Source organism: Aythya ferina, assembly GCF_964211825.1.
Source record: "Aythya ferina genome assembly, chromosome: 19".
NCBI classification, from domain to species: domain Eukaryota; kingdom Metazoa; phylum Chordata; class Aves; order Anseriformes; family Anatidae; genus Aythya; species Aythya ferina.
Window position 1 is genome coordinate 12,452,084 of NC_140309.1, and position 24,854 is coordinate 12,476,937.

The 24,854-nt window shown below is 43.4% G+C and overlaps 1 protein-coding gene across 2 annotated transcripts in view; it reads left to right on the forward strand.

The window, feature by feature from the left end:
* Positions 1–11,464: 11,464 nt before the first annotated feature.
* Positions 11,465–24,854, forward strand: part of PAFAH1B1 (platelet activating factor acetylhydrolase 1b regulatory subunit 1) — a 34,155-nt gene continuing 20,765 nt past the window's right edge. The window contains exon 1 of one of the 2 annotated variants that reach the window (XM_084493504.1): positions 11,465–11,624. The gene's annotated coding sequence lies outside the window, so the exon portion shown is untranslated. Of the gene's footprint in view, positions 11,625–11,705; positions 11,844–24,854 lie in introns of those variants that run through there. The other variant, XM_084493505.1, reaches the window with a different exon arrangement.

Here is a 24,854-nt window from a genome sequence, read left to right on the forward strand (position 1 = left end):
GCACTCATCATACCAGTTGCCTCTCAAATCACACCAGTGCTCTCTTGGAAACTTGGGACAAAAAGGATTGTGGTACATTTTGCTTTTAGCGTACCTGCAGACTTCTCTGTATTTCCAACATTTTCCATCAGTATCGGTATCTGCTTTTGGCATCCCACCTGCTCTTGGTAACAGTTGCTCGTCACACTGCAGAGGATGCAGAGCCCTCGCTATTCAGTTCAGAGTTAACACTGGAGAGGCTCCTGCTTGCTTCTTTGACACCATTTCTCCAAATTGGCTTTACAGCCCCATGTGATTTCACATTGTTCCCTTTTATGTCTCACTGCTCACACAACACTGGACTTTTCATATTAAATGAAAAAACAAAACAAAACAAAACAAAAAACCAATCCAGTGATTCTAGTTGACTTTCAGCTTCAGGTGTCTAAATACCAAGCTACAAGAGGCTCTCCTGTGCTCTCTGTACCAGCGATTGAACTACCAGCTGTTAGGAGGTAAAAGCTCTTGGCACAGAGCTGCTTCCAACACAATCAGCTGGCTCAGCTCTTTTTGATCTGAGAGTTCTTTCCATTTTTCTGGTTGGCAAAGCATCCTGTGAGCAAGGACCCACATCATTTTCCAGTCTTCAACTGGAGAAGGGCTTCTGAATGAGTGCAATTGTCATTTTAAAGCATGATATTTGGCACTGTTGGCGTTTTTATTTCCCTCATCCTAGGTGTCAGTGAAATACTTGTTGCTGTCTGCTAACAGGCTTTGGCAACTTGCTATAGACAAGGACAATAACAACCATAGGGCAAGGAATCTATTAGAAAACGTTAACATTTAGCATTATCTTACTAATGTCTGCAGCCCTATTTCTGTTATTTAGCTGTTACTGATAATATTGTCCCCAGTACTGGAGCCAAGTGCTGCCAAGCCTCTGCAACTTGCAAAAGCCAGAAAGCTTTTCCTTAGGACCTTACCAGCGCCTCCATCGCTCTTCATCTTAGTGCCCACAGCAAATGCACCAGTCATTGCTTGTTTCTGATACTCACTACAGCGGCTGATTAGTAGCTTGTAAGCAACTAAATTTTAGTTCCCTGTATGAGGCTGGTTTTCTTTAACGGGACTGGCAGCCCAGGAATAGCTCTGTGCACTCTAATACATACAGTATTGTAAGTAAAGGCAGATAATGCTATCAAGGTCTTTTCCTAGAATATAGGGATTAACTCACCTCATTAAAATGTACCCATTCTACATAGCACGATGTAGTACTACATCAGGACAACTACTGAAGCCAGCCAAAAGATATTATGCTCTGTGAGTCCTAAGATGATCCCTAGCTGTCCTCTTACTTCCCAGTATGCCGATTTATATAATCTTTTTAGATTAGCACATAGATATCATAGCACTGATGGCTTTTAAAAGGCTAAAATAGACTGCGTGAGCTTAAATTCCTATGTAGTAAAGAAACTTGAGAGGAGAGAAAAAAATTAACTTGGAGCATGGAAAGATTCCCTTGCGGAAAAACAACCTGAAATACAAATGGCAGCTTGGACAAGGTACCTACCAGTGAAAATAAAAGAATCTAGCAGGTTATACACGCTGAAGAATTAAGTCTTAGGTTCAAGGTGAAAAGATTTTTGGTTTTACTTGAACATTTGTTCTTAGACTTTCAAAACAGATTACATTATTTTCCAGATATGAAAATGTGATTGCTGTTTTCAGCATTTGGTCTATTTCTCTCAAGAAAATGAAAATAAAGCTATGTTGCTGGAATTGTCTAAAGATACTTCTCTACATTCATAACATGCCAATCACTTGCCCATTCCCCTACTCCTCTGTTTTGTTTTAATTAAATTTATGTTGCCAGCTTAGTACAAACCAAAACATATTTATTTCAGTTGTACTACATGCCATTAACCTGATGAATTCTAAGTCCTAAGAAATAAGAGTCCTAAGAAATATTGCTGTTGGAAGAAACAACTTTGCAGTTCAAACTTCTTACTTATGTAATTCAAGTCAGCCTCCACTGACTTGTCGGAATCTTTGGCTGTTTTACATCCTTCTGAAAAAATTCTTAAAAGAGGCAAATTGTTTGTTCTTGAAAAATTCTGAGGTAACTTTGTAAATACAACATTTCAGAAGACTACTACAGATTTTATGTTAGATATGATTCACATAAGTCTTCTGCTTTATCAGTACATCAGAGAGCTTAGGGGAGACTTTTTGTTGTCTTGTCCTGTAAAATGACAAAAATGTTCTACTTTAGTGAACCCTTCACTGAGCCTACTTAATAATGAAAAAGCTGCCATCTAAGATAAAAAAGTGAATACAGGTAACGAAGCCTGAAAACGGGGACAGAGAAAACTCTCCAGGCCAAATGGAAATCTACTGGGATTCTGTAAATGAACCAAAGAGGTGTTCATTCCCCCTTTTTTCTTAAGAATTAGTAAATGAGTCTCAACTAGAATTTCTTCTCAATTCCAAGTAAGAATTGTTGATTTCTAACCATGCATTAAAATAGTAACAAACTGAACCTCACAATTATATTTTTTATAATTAGTCTCACACCTTGTTCCCAGTTAAAAGTTGTAAACCTTTACTGGATAAGCCAGAGTGAGTTAAATAACACTTGTAATAACTTACGTAAAATAAAGGGCAAACACTACAGAAATCGTGTTCTGACATCCTCTGAGACCACTCTGGCCCATGTCTCTTTCAGTCTTTCAGTCATGTAATAATTTATTGAGCTATGACACTGGTCTATAAAACATACTACTACATAAGATCTTATTTTAGTACAGCTCTAACTGAAGCCAAGGTAAGTTTTGTCTACAGAAGGTTATGTCAAAGTTGAATGCTATTTTTTTCCTTTCAGATAGAATTCTACTTTTTTTTTTTTTTTTTTCATAGAGAGCTCCTAATAGAATAGGACAGTCTTTATACATTTTTAGGTAACATACATTAATTTAACACCATTTGCTTAGTTTCCTCTTCAGAATGGATGCAGAAAATACAGTAGAGAGTCCACGACAATTCACCCCTTCCAAAGCATTTTTAATTAAATGTTTTCTAACCTGGCTAAGAGATCCCACATCCTGAAGTTTATCTTCTTCTAATGATATAAGTAAACATAATATGGTCACTGAGGTCACTAAATTACATACTTGGAACAGATAATAGGACTGTACCCAAGGTCTGAGAAAGCACTTGAGCCAGTAGAGTGTGAATGAACATTAACCTTCTGCTGTAAAAATTACAGTCCAGTTATGATTATTCTATCACAGTCACCGAGAGCTTTACTACTGATTTTCTAAAGAGAAGTTTTCCAATACATGTTCATATTATTTTTGTAGTGACATCTATTAAAGAATAAGTATAGACAAACCTCACAGACCTGAGTTAATAATGCAGCCATTTTAAATGCTTGAAAGAGTTTTCAGAAGAGGGTGAACGGTTTTCCCAGAAGAAGATACGTTATTGACAAAACAAAGCATGGGATAATAATCATTTGTAACTTTTCCGAAAATGAAGAGATGTTCTCTCTTTCTACTGTTTTACACACTATTCAGAATTACGGTTTCAACTAGAAGATATTAACTAAAAAAATGCAGATACTACAGAATGAATCATTTTACTGCCTCTGTCATTTACCGTTTTCAGCATTAACTGCCACATGGGTAAGGTCTGCATTGCTCTACACTCTATGTAAATAAATCTAAAAACTCTGGTAAAATTATGTTACCTATAGAAAGATCTAAAGCACATTTCTTTTTAAAGCATGAGACCACACAGTGATGTACCAAGGGAGTAAACCTTCGCAATGCTATCAAATTATTATCCCATTTTCAATAAAATCTCAGATAATTTACACAACTAGGAAAATGTTTCTCCTTTATTTATATTTTCAAATTCAGATGAATACAATCATAAAACCTTTTTTGTTGTTCTCCCACCCCAGTTTGTTCTTTGATAAGAATGCTGGGAAATATTTCTGGAGGACAATGGAATTACAATAAATATAAGCTAATAATTCCCCTTGTTGCCTTAGGAGAAACATTTCTCTAATACACTTAAACATTTTTTTTTATCTTTATCTCAGCTTCTCCCAGGCAGCCAACTTTATTTGCCTCTGCAGCATTTTTTTTTATTATTTTTTTTTTATAATAAACTCTTATAGTCCTGTTTCTCATCCTAGTAGCTTCTCATCTTAGCATCCCAAGAGTAACAATAAGTATTCTAACGCCACTGTCTTCTCTCTGTATATTTGCTGTTTGACAAAAGTTAAAATCTTATATTTTCTTCTTCCACGTACAATTTTCAGTGCATTTACTACCACAGCCAATGTGGTCCTTCTTCACAATCCATTTTATGTAACATTGTATTAATTATAGCTGTTCATCAGACAGAAAACTGGGTAAAAGACAAGCTAAGGTTACTGTTTCCTTATGAGATACAGTATGAAGAACAGTCAAACTCCACTGAAGCATTTCATTACTAGCTAGCATAATACTGAATCACAGCACAACTAATGAGTATAATTGCATTCAGAAAGTTTCATTTTAAGAACGTGTCAACCATATAATTTCATTAGGGCGTGTGAGTATTTGTGCATGGGTTGATCATGGTACATTCTTATGTATGTGAATCATAACGCATTACGAATGACCCACCTCCTGGTAGCTGGGAAGCTGCAATATTCCTTCCTATTAGGAAGAGAAATTGTCCAGCTGGACCACCTTCTTTAAGGCTGACAGCAGTCCCAACACGCATCTATTTTAATTCCTAAGCCTTCTAGTTAGACCAGTAACATTCATGATGTTACTGAGGAATAGTTAGGAATTTTCTAATCTAAAGAGAATTGGAATTTTCCAGTAAAAATAAATATTTCAAAATTAAAAAAAAATGTGGCATCAGCATGGCATTTACAATTATGTTTTGTCAAAGCAACAGATTCTAAATATCTGTATTTATTTTGTAAAATGGTGCTTATTTCAATATGGTAATAGATTGTCAATTTATTACTCTGAAATAAGTCTATTAGTTAAATAGATAGTGTGTCAGGAAAAGGACATTCATTTTATTATATTTATTTATCATATATATAATGATATTATTTATCATTAAGAGATCAATATTTCTGTTCAGGAAGATATTTTTGCTTAGAAGACATGTACAACTAAAACTTGGCCTTCAGGTAGCTATTGACAAGGTTTCTTGCATCCCTTAGCCTATATATTACAAATCTCCTCTGTTAGCTTGCTAATAACTTCAGCTGCAAAATTCATCATCCTTCTGGAGAACAAGCAACTCAGTCCTCAAGTCTGCTCAGCTTACTGCTGCACCTGACTGGAACAAAAAGATGTTATGTCAATCATATGTACACAGAATACAAAGTCAGAAACCATTACCAAGTTGCCTTTATAACAGTCACAAGTTACAGCTGCACATAGGTTTTTTCATTTCCCATATCTATAATGAAAAACGCATTGTGAATAATGTCTGTCTCTAATTTTCTTGGATGAGCTAAGTGAAGATACTTGTAACATCAAAGCTGTGTTTAGAAGACAGAAGCACAGTTAGGACACAGCGAGTATTTCCCTGTAGTTTTACAGTATCTTGAGCAACAGATTTCTGCTGTAAAAGCAAAACTTTAAAGAGACTTCGGTGACTCTGCAATAGCAAACTAATATGTATGGCTAAAAGTGATTTAGAGGATAGAAACTCTTAAATTAGAAGTAAATTCTAGGTTTCTGCAGGTTATATGTAAACAACAGAATTACAAAGGAGTGAAAAATAACATGAGAACACCTTTTAAAATTAGGTTGAGTGCAATGAAACTAGCCCTTGTTGTATGATGATTATAAAAATGCAAGCAATGTCATTTAATATTGTTGGCAGTGCTTTATTATTCTAAGTGAAAAGGAATATAGTGAAAGGAATTTAGAAGGGGAGTTGGACAGTGTCAGCAGCAACAGCATACACAATTACACGTTACTATAATTAGCAATGGAATTTAAAGAATTATAAAAGCAACATATTTGCTTTGTTTTAGCTCTGTTTTTGACTCAGCAGCAATTCTATTGATATCCTCAGCAGAAGAGTTTATCTTGTTTTGGTTTTTTGTTTTAAATATGAACTCATTAAAAGGGGAAACATTGTGACCAAAGGCAAACACTCCAATACAAACAGGGCCTTAAAAAAACTTCAGAAGGCCGTTTAATCCAAAGCTGGGATAACTATGGATTAAGAGTACGTTGATGTTAGTTTGTCCTCCCCTCCTTTAATACTACTACCTCATACTAATATGCTCTGGACTACTTTCCGCAATCTTTATACTGACAAACTTTCATGGTCTAGTTGCTTTTTTTGCTTTGATATACAAATTTGCGAAGCATCACTAAACCACTCCAACAGCTCGCATACTTATTTTATTTCATTCCAAAGGTTATAGATGTAAATGAAAATGTGACGCTGAAGTACAACAACGGCTTGCACTTAGAGAACGTCAATTTTTAATTTCAGTTGCAATATGCTTAGAAACGTTTCTGTAAGATTGATGATTTATCTGATTTAAGATATCTGCATATGCATTTGCAGCAGTTTTCTATGCAAATCAGGTGCTTATGCACACAAATTATTCCAGTTAACTACAGGAGGCTGTGATGACCTGATCTGCATGTTCAGCTGTAGTACACCTCGAAATTAGCATGATAACCCTGTGCATCTTTTGCATACAAAAGCACGCACCCAATTAGATTGAGAGGATCTTTTACGATCTCCGAACTGCTTTACTATACTTCTAATTGAAATTTACATGCTGCCGGTAGAGCTTTCACTTTAACTAGGAGAAGCGTTTTGAATATATAAGGAATCATATGCTGAAAATATTAAATACATGTTTTAAAATTAAGTATATTTATCCTTTGAATAAGTGTACTTTGTACAATTTTTTAAACATGTGGGAACAGAAAACATCTTCAGGTATGGCAATAACTACCTGCAATTATGATATAACATTATAAACATTGTGAAGGTCGTTATATGCAACACTTGTTTTCATAGCATCACAAAAATGAAATGTTTAATATCTCACTGTATTGGGGCAGACGTGGTTGAATGCCAGGCATGGCAGAAGTTGACTGTACCCCCCCTAAAATGCAAAAGAGCTGGCAGATAAGTTGTGACTTAACAAACAAGCCAGGCCTACAGCTGTCAGATAAAGCCATACTTCAAAGGTGAACAATAAAGTTTATACAAGGTCCTCTCTCAGGGTACAACCAGGAAAAACAAAACCGATAAGCTGATGAAATGCTACTTCTACCTGGACTTTCATCCTTTGGCCCTAGGAGAAGTAGTTGCTGGACTAACATGTGACTTTAAAAAAGAAATCATGTGAAAATAATAACCATAGAAATACAGGCGGGCGAATCAAGGTATAGAAAGATAACTGTCACTGACAGTAGCATGAACAAGTTCTAACCTATACAAGATGACCAGTTATGTTAATAAGCAAAATGGCATAAATATAGGCGTGTAAACATCCAGTTGTAGAAATGGAAGACTAGCTGAAAAAATCATCACATTCTTTAGAATAAATCTGTAAAGGAGCTCAGCTCACTTAAAAAATTCTACTGTGATGGGCGCAGCTTTTGCACAAGGCCAAGGTTCTCAGCACTGAAACACGGTAGAGCCAGGATTTGTTGATCTTCTCTTCTTTAATGCTATTAAGAAGGTCGGGTAGAGAGGGACACGGTTACAGATTGTTCTCTTCCTTATGTTGGTAATGTATAGGTAAGGCCACGTGAGTACTGGAAGTAGGATTTCTCAAAACTGAATTTAAATTAGAAATGAATCTGAATGCTTTTGTGCTATGCTTGGCACTGAGAACAAAAAAATTCCACATATAGGTATCTCCTCTCTGTTTTGGTTGCAAAAATAGTCATTTTTTTCAGTATCTTTTATTGATTCCCAAGTGATGTTAAAATTCAAAAAACACAATGGCAAAAACCTCTGCGTGTAGTTCCATCCACAAAAACAATGGAGAGGAAAACTTTGAAGTTTCAGGAAGAGGTCTTGCTTGAGCCACAGAGAAGTCTCTGTTTACTATTGAACAAAAAGATGAGAAAATACTCACTTCTTGCGATTTGTTTCAATGACAGGGTAATGACACAGGCACACGTGCCCATTGACTCACTAAACTGAATGCCAAGACACTGCTAAAAGTTAATTTTCCTTTGGTATGCTTTGGCATCTAGTCACCACCGTATTTGTGTCACCAGGATTTATTCCCAACCTAAAGCTGAGCCGATCTTTCAGTTCAGACCCGTGGAGGCATTTTGGTGCAACTTTCTGTCTTCCAAAGCTCTGCAGCTGCAGCAGATCGCGCCGTTTGTAGGTCAGGCACAGAGACGAACTTGCAACATGTAAATTAGTTCATTACAGGAGAACAGTCACTACAGATGTTTTGCTACACAAAGACGTACACAGTGAGAATATTAATCACAACTTTCACTCATGGACAACATAAATTACCAATGAATGAAGTTTTCAGTGTTTAGTAGCATAATGCTTCCCAAGGTTTGATGTAACATGAGATATGTGATCACCAGGGTCCCCACACAGTAAAGAGTACCCTGAAGAAGGCTGGCTTGCTCTGAAGTGCAGCTGTGCACATTGTAAACGTTTACTTTAGGAATATCCTGAAGGAAAAATTGATGCTGGCATCAGAATGAGCTATGCAATTTGGATCTACACATCCCCGCTGAGGTTATCTCCGAGTATGTTCTTTCTGTTGCCAAGGTACTCTGCAGCAATCAAGGAAACTATCAGGAAAAATCCTGCTCTGAGACTTCTTGTAGTTCAGATGTCCTGGGAGCTGGGATTTTTTTTTTTTTCATCCCAGTATCAAACGATAATATTGCAAGGAAGGCCAACTGTAAGAGGAGAACAAAATGTCCCATAAAAGTACTGGGAAAATTCATCAGTTTCTGTAAACTTAATTTAATTCTATGGGTAAACACTAATTATAACTTGGCGTATGCACCCCAAAATACTTGATATGTGACAATTTTGAGAAATTTCAAAGCAGTTTAGCCTGCTTTGCAAACTGAAGTAATGCAGATATAATTTTGTCATGCATCTTAAAGTCTTATCCTAAATTTCAGACTGTTTCTGCAGATCTCCTGCTTGCAGTTAACGGACACTTGTAGGGAACTGCACCCTGGCTGCTCAGATCTCAGTTCCTCAGCCCCTCCTGGGGTCCATGTTCAGGCAGACGGAACAAGATGACTGGAGCAGCCAGCGCTGATTTACCAAAGGCAGCGTGTGTTTAATGTGCCCGAGCAGCCCGACACTCTGCAGCAGGATGAGCAGCTCAATGGCAAGGTGAGAGCAGGGGATGTTGCTTTGCATTTAGCAAGGCTTTTCTGTGGTCTCCTGGTGTATCCTTATAGCCAAATGGTGAGGTATGGACTAGACGGGCAGGCAGTTCAGAGGGGTAAAAGTGGCTGAGCCGTGGGGCTCAGAGGGGTGTGATCAGCAGTTCAGAGTCCACAGGGCTCCAGCATGTAAGCGGCATGCACAACCATACAATTGAGAAAACGTTCCTCGACGAGTAACTCGAATGTGAAAAGCCTTAATTTCCTTTACCATACGAGAGGGACAGGCTCTCAGTCGCTTCCGGGCCTGCCCACTTGTAATCAGCACATTAAAAAACCCGAGCCAATGCCTGCACGTCTCTTAAGAGGTAAGAAAATGTACTCAGCACATTTAAAAATTAATAGCATGTTAATTGCCAGAGAACAAATTAAGAGATGAAAACTGGTCAACAATGGCTAATACCCCCAAAGATTCAGAACATGGGGAGTCATGATTTTCGGTCGGACGTGTTACTTTTCCATGTACCTGAGTGATGGGAAGCATCACAGAGAACTGAAGTTTTGATCCACTGTGCTTATCCTGGTGACATTTCTGAAATACCACTGTCACGTGCTGTAAGTGGGAACTGGGAATGTTATCTCTGCCAAGAAGGCAAGTGCTCTTGTCAGTAATCAGCACAGGAATTTAGAAATACTGGGTGGAAAAAAAGGCCAGGTTGATGAGACCCATTCCTCTCTTTTTGGAAACTATCTGAACACGTCCGTGAAATGTTGTTATGGGATACTGACAGATTCTGCTCCATGTTAATTTTTTTTATTAACAAAAGGATCAGATCCACACTGTGTTGTCTCCTCACTGGAAATTGGGCCTACTGGATTATCCAACTGTTTATTAATTCCATTAATCGGTTCATTTAATGCAGTATTACTTTGTTTTTATTATTTTCGATGTCATTAGTCAATCAATGTATTTGGGAATATCTGGGATATCACCGTGTCTGTGTGTAAACTTTAAGAAGTTTTCAAGGCCTAAATGAGTTCAAAACTTATAATCAAGTGAAAAACAAAACAAAACAACGAAAAAAAATTAAACGCATGTTCATACTCAAACTTTGTCCTGGACCCATTTGTAGTTCCGCATTGCAGATTGGGTTTTAAAAGCCTATTGCTTTTACCCTACTGCTATAAAATAAGAGCATAACGAGGCAGTGACTGCCCACACGCCATGGGTTAGCAGTGAAGCTGACTGAGCACTTTCAAACCAGTCGACAAACGGAGATTCATTCGTATTTGTAATCTGTTGTTACTTGCAATAGAAGCAGATAAAACTACACAGCCTTTGACTGTGAAATCTTCCTTTCAAGATTCTTAAAGTTTTCTGCTACATGGGTAATTTTACATGTGAAACTACTGATTTCCCCAAATCAACGCTCCAGAAAATTTTATGGCCTACACTAAACCATGTATCGTGCTGCTGTGCCTGCCAACGTTAGAGGTGACTTTGGTCACTGGTCTTTGATGGTGCCACATGTACCTGCCCCCTGTAACAGCGGGGCTCTTTACTTTGCACCTGGACTGACTGCGATCGAGCACTTACACCGGCTGGGTCTGCTGCCAGCTCACCTCTCATTTGCCAAACACCGAAGGTTTTGCAAAGCAGCGGCACAGGGACTGTTCTGACTGATACGGAAACCTGTGGGAGCCCCAAGTGCTGCAAAACGAAAATCTTGAGGGGGGAATTTGGCTTCTGAGGCGCAGTTGTTTAACTCCGCGCCGCCAGCTGCCCGCTGGGGGAGGCGGTGGCGATGTCCCTGGGACTCTGCCTTGTCCTCTGCCAGCCGCTTCGTCTGGGCGCGGGGCTTCAGCCGCCCTCAGCCGCCGCCTGAGCAGCGCGGACACCGAGAAACCGCCTGAGGGGCGGGGGCCGGGCCGGGGCCGTTCCCGGGCCCCGCTCAGGCCGCGGCGGGGCGGGCGCGGAGGCTGCCGGGAGCGGCGCGGGGCATGCCGGGCCGGGCGCGCTGCGCCTCCGCCGCCCAAGATGGAGGCGGGCGGCCGCCCCCGCCCCCGCCCCGCACATGCGCAGAGCCGCGGCGGGGCCGCGCCGCTCCCTCCCTCCCTGCTGGCGGCCGGGGCGGCTCTGACAGACGCGGAGCGGAGCCAGCGCCCAGCGCCCCGCGCCCCCCGCCCCCCGCCGCCGCTCGGGACAGGCGGGCGGCGCCGGCCGCAGGCAGCAGAGCGAGGCGGAGCCGAGCGGCGGCTCGGGTAAGGCGGGCGCCGCGGCTCTCCCCGTCCCGTTCCCGTCCCCGTTCCCCTCCCCGCCGCCGCCGCCGCCGCCGCCCCGCGGGCCCGTCCCGGCCGCGCAGCCCCGGCCCGAGGCCTCCCGGCTCCCCGCGGGCCGCCCGCCTCCCCCCGCGCCCCCTCCCCCCGGCGCCGCCCGCCTCCTTCTCTCGCTCGCTCTCAAAATGGCGGCCGCGCCCGGCGGTGAGGAGGCGGCGGGGAGGAGGCGGGGGGAGGCCGGCGGCGGGGGGCGGCCGGGCGGGGGCCGGGCCCTGGGGGGTGGCGGGGCCGGGGGCCGGGGATGGGGCTGTGATGGGGGGGGGGTGGGGGGGGCGCTGCTCCCCGCTCCCTGCCCTCGCCGCCCGCCCCGCCCGGCCCGCGGCCCGCCCGGACACAGCGGCCGCTCCCGGGGCTCGGCCCCGCCGCGCTGCCGGTGACTTGGCAGGAAAACGGGGAGCGGGGAGGGGGGGGGGAGGCCGGGAGGGGAAAGGGGGGAGGGGGGGAGAGCGGCCCCGGTGCCCCCGCCCGCGGCTGCCTCGTCCTTCCCCGCCCCGCCTGCAGGCCGCCCAGCTCCGCGGGTGACTTAGCAAGATGCCGGGGAGAGGCGCGGGGCCGGGCGAGGAAAACGGGGAAAAAAATCACAAAATAACAAAAATAACAGAATAACGCGGGGCGAGGGGTGCGCGCCGGGGGGTGCCGGGCGGCCTCACCCCCCCCCCCCCTCGCTCCTCTCCCAGGGTTCGCTCCCGTCCTTATCTCCCGGCCCCTCCGCGGCACCGCAGGCGTTGCCAGACGCTGGCCCGCGCCTCCCGAGCCGGCTGCGGCAGGGCAAACCAAACCAAACCAAACCAAACCAAACGAAACGAAACCAAACGAGGCTCGATAGCGGAGCGGCCGGGGGGATTTGAGGAGCCGCTCGCATCCAGCCTGTTTTCCTGCGGCGCTCTCGCGGGGAGCGCGCAGATAGGAGGCGGCTCAGACCTTCAGAGCCAGCTGCAGCACAACGGGGGAGGGAGGTGTAATCTCCTGCGGGGGTCAGATCGCAGCCCGGCGCCGCATCGAGCTGCCCTGGAAGCCTTCTGCTGGCAGCCCGGGCGGCCGCATCGCCCCACTCACGGCCCCGCTCGAGGTTTTGTTCGGCAGCAGGCTTCTGGTGGGAGTCGGGGGTGGGAGTGGTGCCTTCCTGAAAAAAGTTTAGGGTTGCTCTGTCCTGTGGGTGGGTTTTTTTTTGTTGTTGTTCAAGGTGGATGCGATTAAACTTGACCTTTAATACCAACGACGAGGCGATAGCTTCCCTTTCTTTGCCGTAGTATGCCTGGTAAAATTGCCTTGCTGGTGGTGCTGCAGCAGAGGGCTTGGTCGCTGCAGGTCAAGTCAATTCATAATGAATTACCTGACCGGGGGGTGCTGGAAGGTTACTGAAGGTATATTAAAAATCGTTAATAATCGCTATTTTACTGCAAATGAATGTTGGGGCGTATGGACCTGGCCGAATTCTGTATTGATGCGGAGACCCCTTCACGTATGTATTTCTCTGGTGGTATTGTTTATACAGCGTGAGGAGGTGGGGGTTAAAGAACCTGTGTTCGGCAGTGATCGGTCCGTAAATGATTGTGCAGCATTCGGCTCGTTTGCAGAAGAGGGAGGGTCTGCTATCAAAATGTTATTTGCCCGTGGAGTCATTTTATTAAATGGGAAAATCATGGTAGGGAACTAAACAAAGAAAATATTTTCTAACAGAAAGATTTATTGCAAATCTCCAGCTTGTTCTCAGGGTTCTCATTTTTGTGTGTTTCTTTTGATTTGGCCATGTTTGTGGATGCTGTGTGCAGCCATTGAGCAGAGAAGAGACTGGGTGGAGTAAGGAGGCAAAGCTGCGAAATGGCTAGATTACCCTTTCATAGCTTTTTTTTTTTTTTTTTTTTTCCCTTTGCTTGCGTTTTGCTGGGGTGGAGGAATACTAATTGCCGTAACAATGAAGTCTCTTTAGGGAAGAATCTAATGGTGCAGGAACCTTCTGAAACGAAACAAATCTCACATTCTGTTTTGAGGCTTATTTTTCTGCAGGGTGGATCTTGATTTGGCTGGCAGTGAGAAGTGACCAGTCACTGTTGCAAAGCCAGGTTTTTTGTCTGGTATCTGTTTCAATATATCGATTTAGATATTCACTTGTTGATTTTTTTATTTACGCTTCAGATAAGAGTTGTAATTTTTGCATGGGCGTTTTACACACGAGATTCCCTTGGTTGTAGAGAACCCTTGTATTGTTGCCTAGTGGTGGCGTTCACATAACTTCTTGGTTAGATTTGGTTTCGGGTGGACACACACACACACAAAAAGCATCCCTGCTCTCTCTGGTGCCCACGGTAGGGCAGGCAACCCCTGCTAGTACAGGGAGCTGGTTACACTGCCCTCCATGTGCCAGGCTCATACAAAATAACATCTCAGGGCTTTGGAGGCCCTTGTGAACGAGGCGGCTCTGTGAGACCCGTGCTGTGCTCTCGGCTGGCCTTGCATTCTGGGGTCATACCAGCGTTCAGACTTAAAGTTGTGTCGGAAAGGCATTAGAACAAAGGATTGGGGAATACAATAGGGATCAGCTGGAGCACCTAGAAAGGACTGCTTTTAGAAGTGCTCTGCTATTCCAGATGTGGCTGGTGGCATTCCCACCCGAACCCAGCGTTGGTCAGAACAAGCACCACAATAAAGGTGATGATTGTGAAGCAGGTTGAGGTTTTGTTTTTCTTGGGTCTGTCTCAATTCTAGAGTCCAGTTTTTGCTGGTAGGTTGTCACAGCTGATAACTGCTTTTGGCTTTAACTTGCCCCAAATTAAATTAAGGGATAGTGGCTTTCTGTAAGTTCATTTACTTAGAGGAGTAGATGTTACAGGGTTTAATGGATGCGTTCGCTAAATGCCTGCGTCTATGGATGAATCCAAGGTAAGGACAATGAGGAATGCAATAGAACACTTGCCTGCTTAGAACTTTGGGTGATTTTTTTTGTCCTCGAAATGATGGCAGTTACTTTCTTCTATGGGAGTAACTGGTTAATTTCTCTTCTACAAAAGAAAAAGACATTAACACTTACCTTTGTGACGCTGAGAGGTCTGTCCTGCCCTTATGGCTGACTCTTCAGCCTATACTATTTCCTGTGCTCCACCCAGCCTTGGGTGCTCGGTTTGTATTCTTTGTCTGCTCTCAACTTTTTTGTCTGCTGAGCCTGCTAGAGATGGGGCAACTTCTGAATTACCTTCTGTTGATCGTCTTACCGACACTTAAACCTTGTTATATTCACAAACTCTGGGGCTGATTGTGATGTGTTTGTGACCTCTTGTAAGATATTCTGGGCAGACAATAGCTGGAGGAGCTCTATGGCTCTGAACCCTACTGGGCATGTCTGTTACAAAGTTTATTTACTAACCCCTGTAGCTGCTTCTAGGATTCATGAACGGGAATGGCCTGAAGTACTCTAGTATGAAAAGGAGCAGCTTTTAAATGGTTCCATTTCAGTCAGCTTTCCCCTATTTTTTGAACTTCAGGCCTGTCTTCCAAACTGAAGGCAAAGACTGGGAGTTGTGTGTTGAAATTCCTTTGAACTGAAGAGTGAAATAGTACCCGGCCTGAAAAGAAGAGCTGCTTACGCTTAATATATGAAATCAAGAGGACAATAAAAATCAGTTAATAATAACAAATAACAATTTCAGATTTCATGTTTTTCCCCCAGCCTATAGTATGTAACTTGTGATAGCAATTGAAGACCTTTCCCAAGTACCAGAGCCACGTGCTAATCAAAATGCTCCTGGGTTTCTTCTGCCAGGTTTATTGTAGCGATGTGGTAAGCTATGGGCTGTCTATAAATGCAGATTATTAATAAAGTTGCTACTGTTCTCTTCATTCTCCTACTTTTCCTTTCTATAAGCCATAGTTGTCATTGGCAGAAGAACCTGTCTGCTCTAACAACAAAAAAAAAAAAGTCAGTTGCTTAAGCATTGCCTGGGTTGAATGGCTTTCTTGGGAGCTACTTCATTATGTGGCGGAAGGGGAGTGAGGTTCCTAATGGGGCTTTTGGGTGTTGTGAGTACAGGTGTTCATTAATGGCTGATGGTACTTTGTCTTTTGATCTGCTTGACAGAGTAGGCTACACCTCAGTGTGGATTTATAAAATGGCCATTTACACTAGTAAATAATCCTGACCCACCTAAAACTAGTTCTGGAGCACGTGAAGTTATTTCTTCAGGATTCTTGCTGTAACTGCTGTCTGAGCTGGCAGGAGTGCCCGTGGAAGGTTTGTGCCACTGCTGACAATCCAGTGGTTGGATCTGAGCTGTAACACATGAAAAATAGACACTTAGGCTGAGGGCACCAGCTGACATAACACAGCTACAGTTATTTCAGAACAATGTTCTTCTTCATTCCTACAATGTTTTGAGCCTTTTGAGTATCGCATTCCAGAAACGTTTGAAAGAACCATGATTTCTTACCTTCTGCTAGGCAAATCGTCTCACTATATCTGTGTATCCGAACAAGACGTTTTAGCCTGTAAGTTACGTGTTCACTGTGAAATGAATACCTCAGATCTGGTTTTAATCTAATACTTGCTAGATCCTGCACGTCTACCCCAGCGAATGTGCTTATCTAACTTGTTTGAAGAAGGGTTTTTCTTAATACTCATTAAGGCAGGGCTCAGTCTTGACTATCAGTGCCTGTCCAATTCAGCACATGTAAAAGCTCGTTCTGTGCTGTTTTACCTTACGCCTTCTCTGTAGGGATTACGCACGTGATGACTTAGTCTACCTTGCTCTTAGGTGTTTTCCATGCCAGTTAACTATTGTACTGCTTTGTGCTGGCGTGGACTGTTCAATTTCAAAGGGAAATGTTGCTTACAAGGTGAGTGTGTTTGTTCCTGCTCTGATCCATTTCCTCAGTGCTGTAAGCACAGGGGCCTCTTCCAAGCACAGCATTGTCATACCAAGCAGCAGCAAGTGCACTTAGGCATGCTCAGCTATGTGTATAAAAATCAGCGTTATAAATTCAAAGCACTTGTTAGCTTTGGAAGTATTCTAGTCCTTTCTTCCTTACCAGTACGGTTCTTAGCCCAGTAGTTTGATTTGGCTGCTTATGGACTTTTGGGTAAGGATTGTGCTTAAATGAATATAATAAGCACGTCTTAGTGGTTGTGATTCCGTTGGTTCTGGAGGAGCTGTTTGTAACTAGTCCTCAAAAGATATTTCCAGTTACGGGACAACCCATTGTGCTTGAGGTTTATAGGTGGTGCTGCAGTAAACGTCTGTCCTGTAATTTTCTCAGATCTGTTGTTAAGCAGGTCCCTGCGCCGGGAGTTCAGAGGCAGGCTTCTCTGAAGCACCTCTCGGTCTCCCAGCTTGCTGGTGAGTCAGCTGAGGCAGGGCTAAAGGTAACAGGTTTTATGTCAGCCTGCCGTCCCTCTGAGATAGCAGTGGCCTTCATGACTGAGATGGCGTATACCTTGCCTCTCCTAGCAGCGTTAATTGTTCCCATTGTTCGGGAAAATCTACGTTCTCTTGGCTTAATTAGATGAGTCTTTTTTTCTCCCCCTCTCCAGATTGCCTCTGCTTTCATTGGTTGTGTTGTTTTTCTTAATGCTAAAGCAGAGGTGTTAAGTTTATCCCTCTTTAAGTCTGCAGGAAAATCAGTTAGCAAACTGTCGGCTGTAGGTAAGGGAGTGTGTCTGTAAGGGAGTGTGTCTGTAAGGGAGTGTGTCTGTAAGGGAGTGTGTCTGTAAGGGAGTGTGTCTGTAAGGGAGTGTGTCTTCCTTAAAGAGAGCGCTGACGGCTTGCCTTGTGCTTAATTCACCTGGGGGGCTTTTGGGGGTGACGAAAAGATCGGATAAACAATTTGGTTTATTTAAATGCCGGTGTCTTTACAGACTATTAAGGGGAGGATGTCATTAACATGAGTGCATGTATATGTTTTGAAGCAGATGGTGTCTATCAAATCAGCGGTGGTGGAAGTCTTTGGTTCTCGCTCAGCTGGGTTTGTAGGCAACGAGCAGAGACTAGATGGGGGAAAGCTTCAGAGAGGAGCTCTGGAGCTCTCGTAGCTGAGGGGAGGCAGCTCCGCGGGACAGCGAGCGCAGGGGGTGCGTGGGGCTCCCAGGTGGACGTGCAGGAGGTGTGGGGCAGACGGGCTGTAGGAACTGTCAGGCGCCTTCTGCAGGAACCTCATTTTCGTTCCACTGGGTACCAGCGTCACAAAAGATTCAACTCTTCTCATAACAGGATACGAGGTGTGTATGACAGCTAGGTTTGTGGTTCTTTTCTCTGTACTTGTCAGGTGGAGCCGTTCTGGGTCGATAAGCTTGGAACATGGCTAACGGATGGAACGGAGCATGCTCGTGAGCAGAGGATGGGGTGTTTGGTCTGCACCGATTTTGGATTTTTTTTGTGGTTTTGACCTTCTGCTCCTTCTAGAGCTTTAACATGAGGGTTCCTCCAACTTTCCTTCCAGATGCCTATATATAAACTTAGTCACTTCACAACCATTTTTCTCAGCATCACCTTTCTAGTATAACAGGCAGGTTAATAACGAAATCTTAAAATTTGGCTGTATTTCTGTAAATTGCTTGACAGTTGCAAGTCTGCTACTCAGCACTTTAAGAAATGGGTGGGGGGGGGAATGGAAAAGAGCAGAATTCACATCCAGTGCACAGCTGCTGCCCACTGTGAAGAATGGTTCTGAGGACGTACGCTCTTCTCTTGGGGGCTAAGACCAAGTCCCGTAAGTGCAGCGTTCCAGAATTGTTATCCTACACTGTGTGTGTATTGCTTGACCAAACAAAAAAAATCAGATTTTTTTCTTTTGCTGGAGTTATCCAGATAAACCACGTTATGTATTGTGGGTTCCTCCAAGTAAATTGAGTGGAACAGCTTGCAGTGCTTAAGCCAGTTGTAATTCTTCAGCTCTCCTCCTCTCTTCCCCCCCAGGCTGAAAATTTCACTAACCTTTCTCTGACCTTTAGGTCAGCCTTTCAGGTTTCCATTGATATTCAGTGAAAACCCAGGGGGGAAGAACAGGAGTTTAAAACTCATTTTGTGATATAATTCCTTGCTATCACTATTATAGTATGCTGAACAACAGCACAGAGTTCTAGCTCCAAAACCTTTTCACGTATTTTGAAGTTTACTTTTTCAACTGCAGCCTGCTCCCCCCCCTTTTTTTTCTCCCCAGGCTGTTCATTTATTGATAGCTAAATTTACCTGAATTTTCAAGCAGAACTGAGCAGGCAAGCTAGAAATAGAATGGTTTCTATCATCCTTAGACAGTCCTCTACCATGTCTTCTACCGAAGTCTACATGGAGTGGACTCTAAACTTGAGCTCTGACATAGACGAAGCTGAAGGATGCCAAAGAGAAGATCCTTCAGCTAGCTGTGGGGTGAAAAGTAGAAAAACGATCAGCCCCACTTATAAATGAGTAGCTTTTTTGTGTTCTTATGCTCATCCCGGCCGGCTTAGCAGGTGATTAATTCTAACCTTTTCTAGGATAAGGTGTGTTTGCCACGCTGTAGGAACAACCGTCTGGCTATTCTCTTGTGACCGTACTGTACGTGTGCTTTTCTGCTGTAACTGGGGTGAGAGTTAAGGGGGGAAATGGGGCTGGATGCTTGCTGTTACCATTTTTCTTTCCTCCCAAGAGGTGGAGACAGAAGGAGGTTTCTTCTAAGAAACCTTTTTCAGGTCATAATTATTATGCCCAAGAAATACGGTTATTACCTCACTTTTAATTAGGTCAGTATTTAAACAGCAGGTTTGATGGAGTTTGTTCCTAGAGTTCATTTGTGGGGTGTGCTCTGTGGCTTGAGTTTGATAAAGCAGCTTTTTGCTTACTGGTTTTAGAACAAAATCAGCCCGTTAGAGCTGGTCTAGATTAAAAAGAAGTGTTTTTATATATTTGTTAACGTAATCCAGCAGTATAATATAGAGGTATACAAGAACAATTAAAGATCTACCCTAAGAGTTTGTAACTAGCTGCCAGCAAATACTTACCAATAGCCCCTTTTTGTTAATGTGTTAGCAAAGGGGATACACTGTTGAAAAGCTTTGTAAGGATCTGACGTGCCTGCCATGTAGTAAGCTGACAAAGCAAGGAGAGTTTCTATTTTAATAATGCATAAATAATTAATCCCAACTAGAAAGAATTACCGAATTTATATCTCATCCTATCAATTAAATTAGTCTTTTGGTGGTTCTCATCTCTTCTACCACTTTATAAGTAACTTGCCTTTCACCAGGATTGGAAAAATAGCCAAAGAGAGGAAGCTAGCCAGACAAAGTAGGATTTAGATACATTAACTAGAATGTTAATGAAGAAAACAAGGAATTTTCCTCTGGCTAGCACATCTTCTCAAGACAGTAGACAGTGTTAGAGAAACTGCTTGCAGGTTGAGAGCACGTAGCTGGACATAAGGCTAGTTGAAGGTTTTACACAGGTCGTTGGAAATTTAGCTTTGAATTAAAACCTTAATTTGCAGTCATTTAGATGTGAACAGTCTAAAAATCTAGGAGCTCTGAAGCTGTAAGCCCAGATCAGCACCAGTTGCTGGGTTCCCAGACAGCCGCAGGGGGAGCTGGGGGGAGCCGCCCCGTGTAACTGTGCTGCTGGTACCAACCAAGGGGTGATGCTGACACCGGCTTTCACGATTTAATTTGTAGAAATTCCAAAATAGATGAGAGAAACCATAAAATACAGAAGGGATCAGTGTGCCTGTGGGAATTGCAGGAGGCAGGAGAAGTGTTTGCGGACTTAAGGCCGATGGCTTCCATTGCAGATGAGCAGCGCTTCTGGAGGCGTTCGTCGTGGGGCTGATGAAGTTTCCTGACAGTGGAAGGTGTCTTGATCAGAGTAACTCAGGCCATGAAGGAAGCCTATAAAATTACACTTCTGAGAGTTCAAAAGGCCTTAGAAGAGGTTTTTCTCTACATTACTCTGTGTGGCTTTAGCGAGGTGTTGGTTTTTGTTTTTGTTTTGAAGATCTGGTTAGAGCCTATAAATGTATGCAAGAAATACTGATTCACGATGAACTTGGAATAGCTTTTCTGCTGGCTGTATGTCACTCCTTACTGCTTGTCTGGATTTTGTTAGAGCTCATTGCTGCGGTGGCAGAGCCCTGCTGCCTGACGAGGCGTTGATGCAGGTGGGTTTGCTGCGGGGAGAGGAGGTCACGTCCTAGGGCATGGTGGGCTGGGGCTCGCTCTGCTGCTGGGGCATGCCTGTGATTCTAGCAAAACAAGCGTGTCTCCGGAATAGAAGGGGAGCTTGACAGCTGTTATTTGCTATTTACATATTTAATGTTTACTGGTGTATACCTTGTTCCTAACTTAAACAATCACTTCTTCTTACAGTGCTAATCTGCAGTGTAGGTGGATCATATATCACATCATACCTCAATCTGGAGTAATTTTTCCTGTAACTTCTTCTGAAGAGCAGAAATGGATGTTGTCAGGCAGTTGAGGCATTTCACTGATTGTGTTGACCGTAAGCAGTACTTTTGACACGCTTGATGCAAGTAAAGGAAGGACAGTGGAGAACTTTGAACTGATCTTGCTAATGAAATACTAAGGAAGATGATAAGGTCGGTTGCAGTTTCACTGTTTGGTATCTGCACACAAATACATCTTGTGCTACATTTGTGAAAACGCTTGAATGTGGAAGGACTTCCCAGGAACTAGATGTGAAACACCTGGCTTGTGACAGGGTTGTGGAGGAGCCCCCAGGCTGGGGGGCTGCAGGCTGGCAGCTGCTGTGGGTGAGCGCAGTTCTCGTCTGGGGCCACCCTTCAGGCAACGCAGCCGAGAGGAAAAAAGCTTTCAGTCTTGCTGGGATGCTAAATCCCTGACCAAACTAACACCTTGCAGGGACCAACGCAGCATCCTAGTGAGGATGTAATTTACACCATGAGTTAATAACAAGTCACTGATGGTCTCTTTGACCTCTGTATTTGCAGCTCCAGTTTTGTCGTAGTACAATCAATAAATGTGTTGGAAGAGTTGAATGGGGCCCTACTATGTAGAGATAAAACCTTCAGATCAAAGATGTAACACTGAATTATTACTGTTGCTAAACAAAGTTGTAATAACAAAACAAATGGTTTAGATGAAACAGAAAAATAAGGCAACTTTCACCTTCCCTGAAATATGTGGGAGATCAGTTTAGTTTGAGCTGGGGTATCTGTGCAGTAATTAATAGCAGCAAGCAGTAAGTCAGGGGTTAAGACCAGAGACACTTTCAATAGATAAAACTAAGGTGACAGGTTCGTTTTGATTTAGAAAAATAATAAAAAATAAATAAATAAAAGCAATCTGTCTTAAAGCATGCTTCAGTGCTTCTGTTTAGTTTTTGTGGCTTTGTAAAGTGGGCGATCAGCTTGAAGTAGGTCAAAGCTGAATATGCCAAATCCAGGGCACGGCATCTTTATCAGGCACATATATTCAAAACAAATCTTAGTTCTGTTTAGCATCCAGTGTACTTCGATAAGCAAAAATGTAAGGATTTGTTGGAAGTAATTTACAGACTGAATTTGATTTTTAGGAGTACAGAATGGGCAGTTGTAGGAATCTTAATTGCAATAACTTTGCTCTTGCTTGATGCTAGGTTAGGCAAATGACTATTTTTGGCAAGTTAAGATTATAAAACTCAAGGGTTAATTTCTTAATTTTTTTTCCACAGTCTTTTTCTCAATTATATTTGGAGAACACCTATGGAAAATAATATCTGAGTGTCTTCTAAAGCAAGAATAAACACTGTCACAGAAGTACCATGAACTGTGACTTACTCTTTGTTGGCAGGGTGTATCATGAGGTGAGGGGAATTGGGAGGATCCCTTGCCTGGAAGTGACTTGTTTCTGCTTCGTTGCGTTGACTGTGCCTGTTGGGTGCTGTGCTCTGACTCCCTGCTGCGCACCCCTCTCAGAGGGCTGACGAGTGTTGCTGAACCTGCTTCATCCTGCTACTGGTGCGTTTTAGGAGTGCTTAGCAGGTCTGTCTTGTTAAGTTCTTGCAGTTTTCCAGTAATCTAGGAAATGCTTGAGCCATGCTGGTGTACATCAGTACCAGGACTATTGGATGTATCAGTCACTCCTAGGAGCAGAGTGGTTCCTGCTCGATCCCAGATCTTCGAGTTCAATCCGCACCTGAAGCAGACTCGGAGTCAGTGCCTGGCGCTGCCCAGTTGCACAAGGTGTGCCTCCAGTCACCTTCAGGGTGGGCCCCTCTCTAAATGCGTGTCAGGCAGAGTCTCAGCCTCAGCACTTTCAGCAGGACGAAAGGTGTGCCTTGGGCCTCCTGGGTGAGTCTTGGGGCAGCGCAGTGGGCTCCAGCAAAGGCTGCAGGTGGTGGAGCTGAGGGATCTCTGGATGCTGATTGATACAGGGAAATGGGAGGTGATTCTTCAACGTGCAGAAGCAGAGGGTCTTCCGCTTGTTTTTAATGAGAACAAAGAACCTCTGCTCTGCTGGTTCCATGTTCTCTTACAAGGAGGGCTTCTGCTTTTCAGGTTTTTCTTCCAAATTTGTTGCTCTTTCAAAAAATAAATAAATAAATAAATAAAAATACAACTATTGATAAACTCATGTAGGGAAACATTTCTGACCTGGGATGACAGTTGGCTCTTTTCTCTGGTTTTTGAAGGGTTGTGCTTCAGTGTGCCACTCTTCAGTCCTGTAGCACTTAAGGATTGAATTAGGTCTTCTATCTGTATTGTTCAGACATTCCTGTGAGTCTTTTCCTTAGTATAAAAGGTGATCTTTATTGAAATGTCAGTAGTTGAAACAAGATGGAGCTGTCTGCTGAGGATACGCTACTGCTAATGGAGCTGAGCAGGATGTAATGTGCAGTTTTTGCTTGGTTTGTGTTGTGAAGTTTCATAAAGACGTAGCCTACTTACATTTCAGAGGGTAATGTCTGCGTTTCTTTCCCTGCCAGGTACCTGTACGTTCCAGAAAAGAGAACCGTGCTCCTAGGAGGAGTAAAAGGCAAACATTTGATGTCATTCCTGTTCCGGTGTTATGGGTTTGGCTGGGTCTAGCTCCTAACTTTAAAGTGGTTATAAAGACAACTGATCTAGCTGAAAATACTTGTAGCTCACATTTTTTGCAAGGTTGTACATCTTCAGAAGGTTGCTTCTCAGTGTTCATGTATGCTGACTATCAGTATGGAATCATGAAATCGAAATGTCCGTAAGTTAGAAGCTAGAACTTTTTTGCAATACAGGTGGGGCTGTTAAAAGGAGGTGCATCCTGTTTTGCATTTTATTAGTAGTTATTACTCCATGAATGGCTCTGTTTAGGCTCAATCATTTCTTTCTTTACTGTACTTAATACAGAACAAATTTAAAACTCATCTTTTTCAAAAAAAAGATCTGTTTCTGTGTCGACACCACCTTATTCACAGTAAATGATTGATACTAAAAATCACAGATGTCAGACAAGGGGTAATGCATAGGTGTTTTTCCCAAGGGTTCTCCCAGTTGAACACTTGCTTCCTCTGGTTCCTAAGGCTGTTTGCAGGTGTGTGTGTAATGCCGCGGTGCCTATAAACCTCGACAGGCAGTGGAGGAGGACTGGTTAGTCTTGCTCCCCTGAGCTTTGTATGTCACAGCCCTCGCTAGCTAAGCAAGAAGGCAGTGCACGTGGACAATGCTCATCTGCTCTCTGTTGTGTATAAAATGGACGTGTTGACGTCACAGCAGTAACTTGTAATCAAACAAGGGCGATCTGTGTCCTCGTGTCCTTCTAGTGCTTGCGGGTGTCTGCACCATCGTCTGCTTGTACGTGAAGTCTGGAGCTTGAGTACGTGGGACTGCTCCGGAGCAGCCTCGTAGTGAGGCCTCGATGTTTGTTCTCAGCACAGTGCGATGGGCAAGTTCTAACGCTGAACTCCACGAGAGGGGGAAGGTTTCTGTAGGGTCTGTGAGTAGTGTTGGAAGATGCTGGAAGAAGGCACGATCACTGGTTAAATGAGCCCCGGTTTTGGGCGGGATAGACTAAGGTGGGCTTCAGCTGCTCCCAGCTCAGTCGCACCCTGCCCCAACCTTGTCCATCCATTGAAGTAAACGTGTCCCATAATCTCTGCTCGCTTTCCTATTTTACACGGGCAATATTTCAAAAGCAGTTGAGAAATAACTGTTGTTTATTGTCAGTGCCTGTTGACTACCAGCTAGGCCAGATAAGAATTGCTTCCC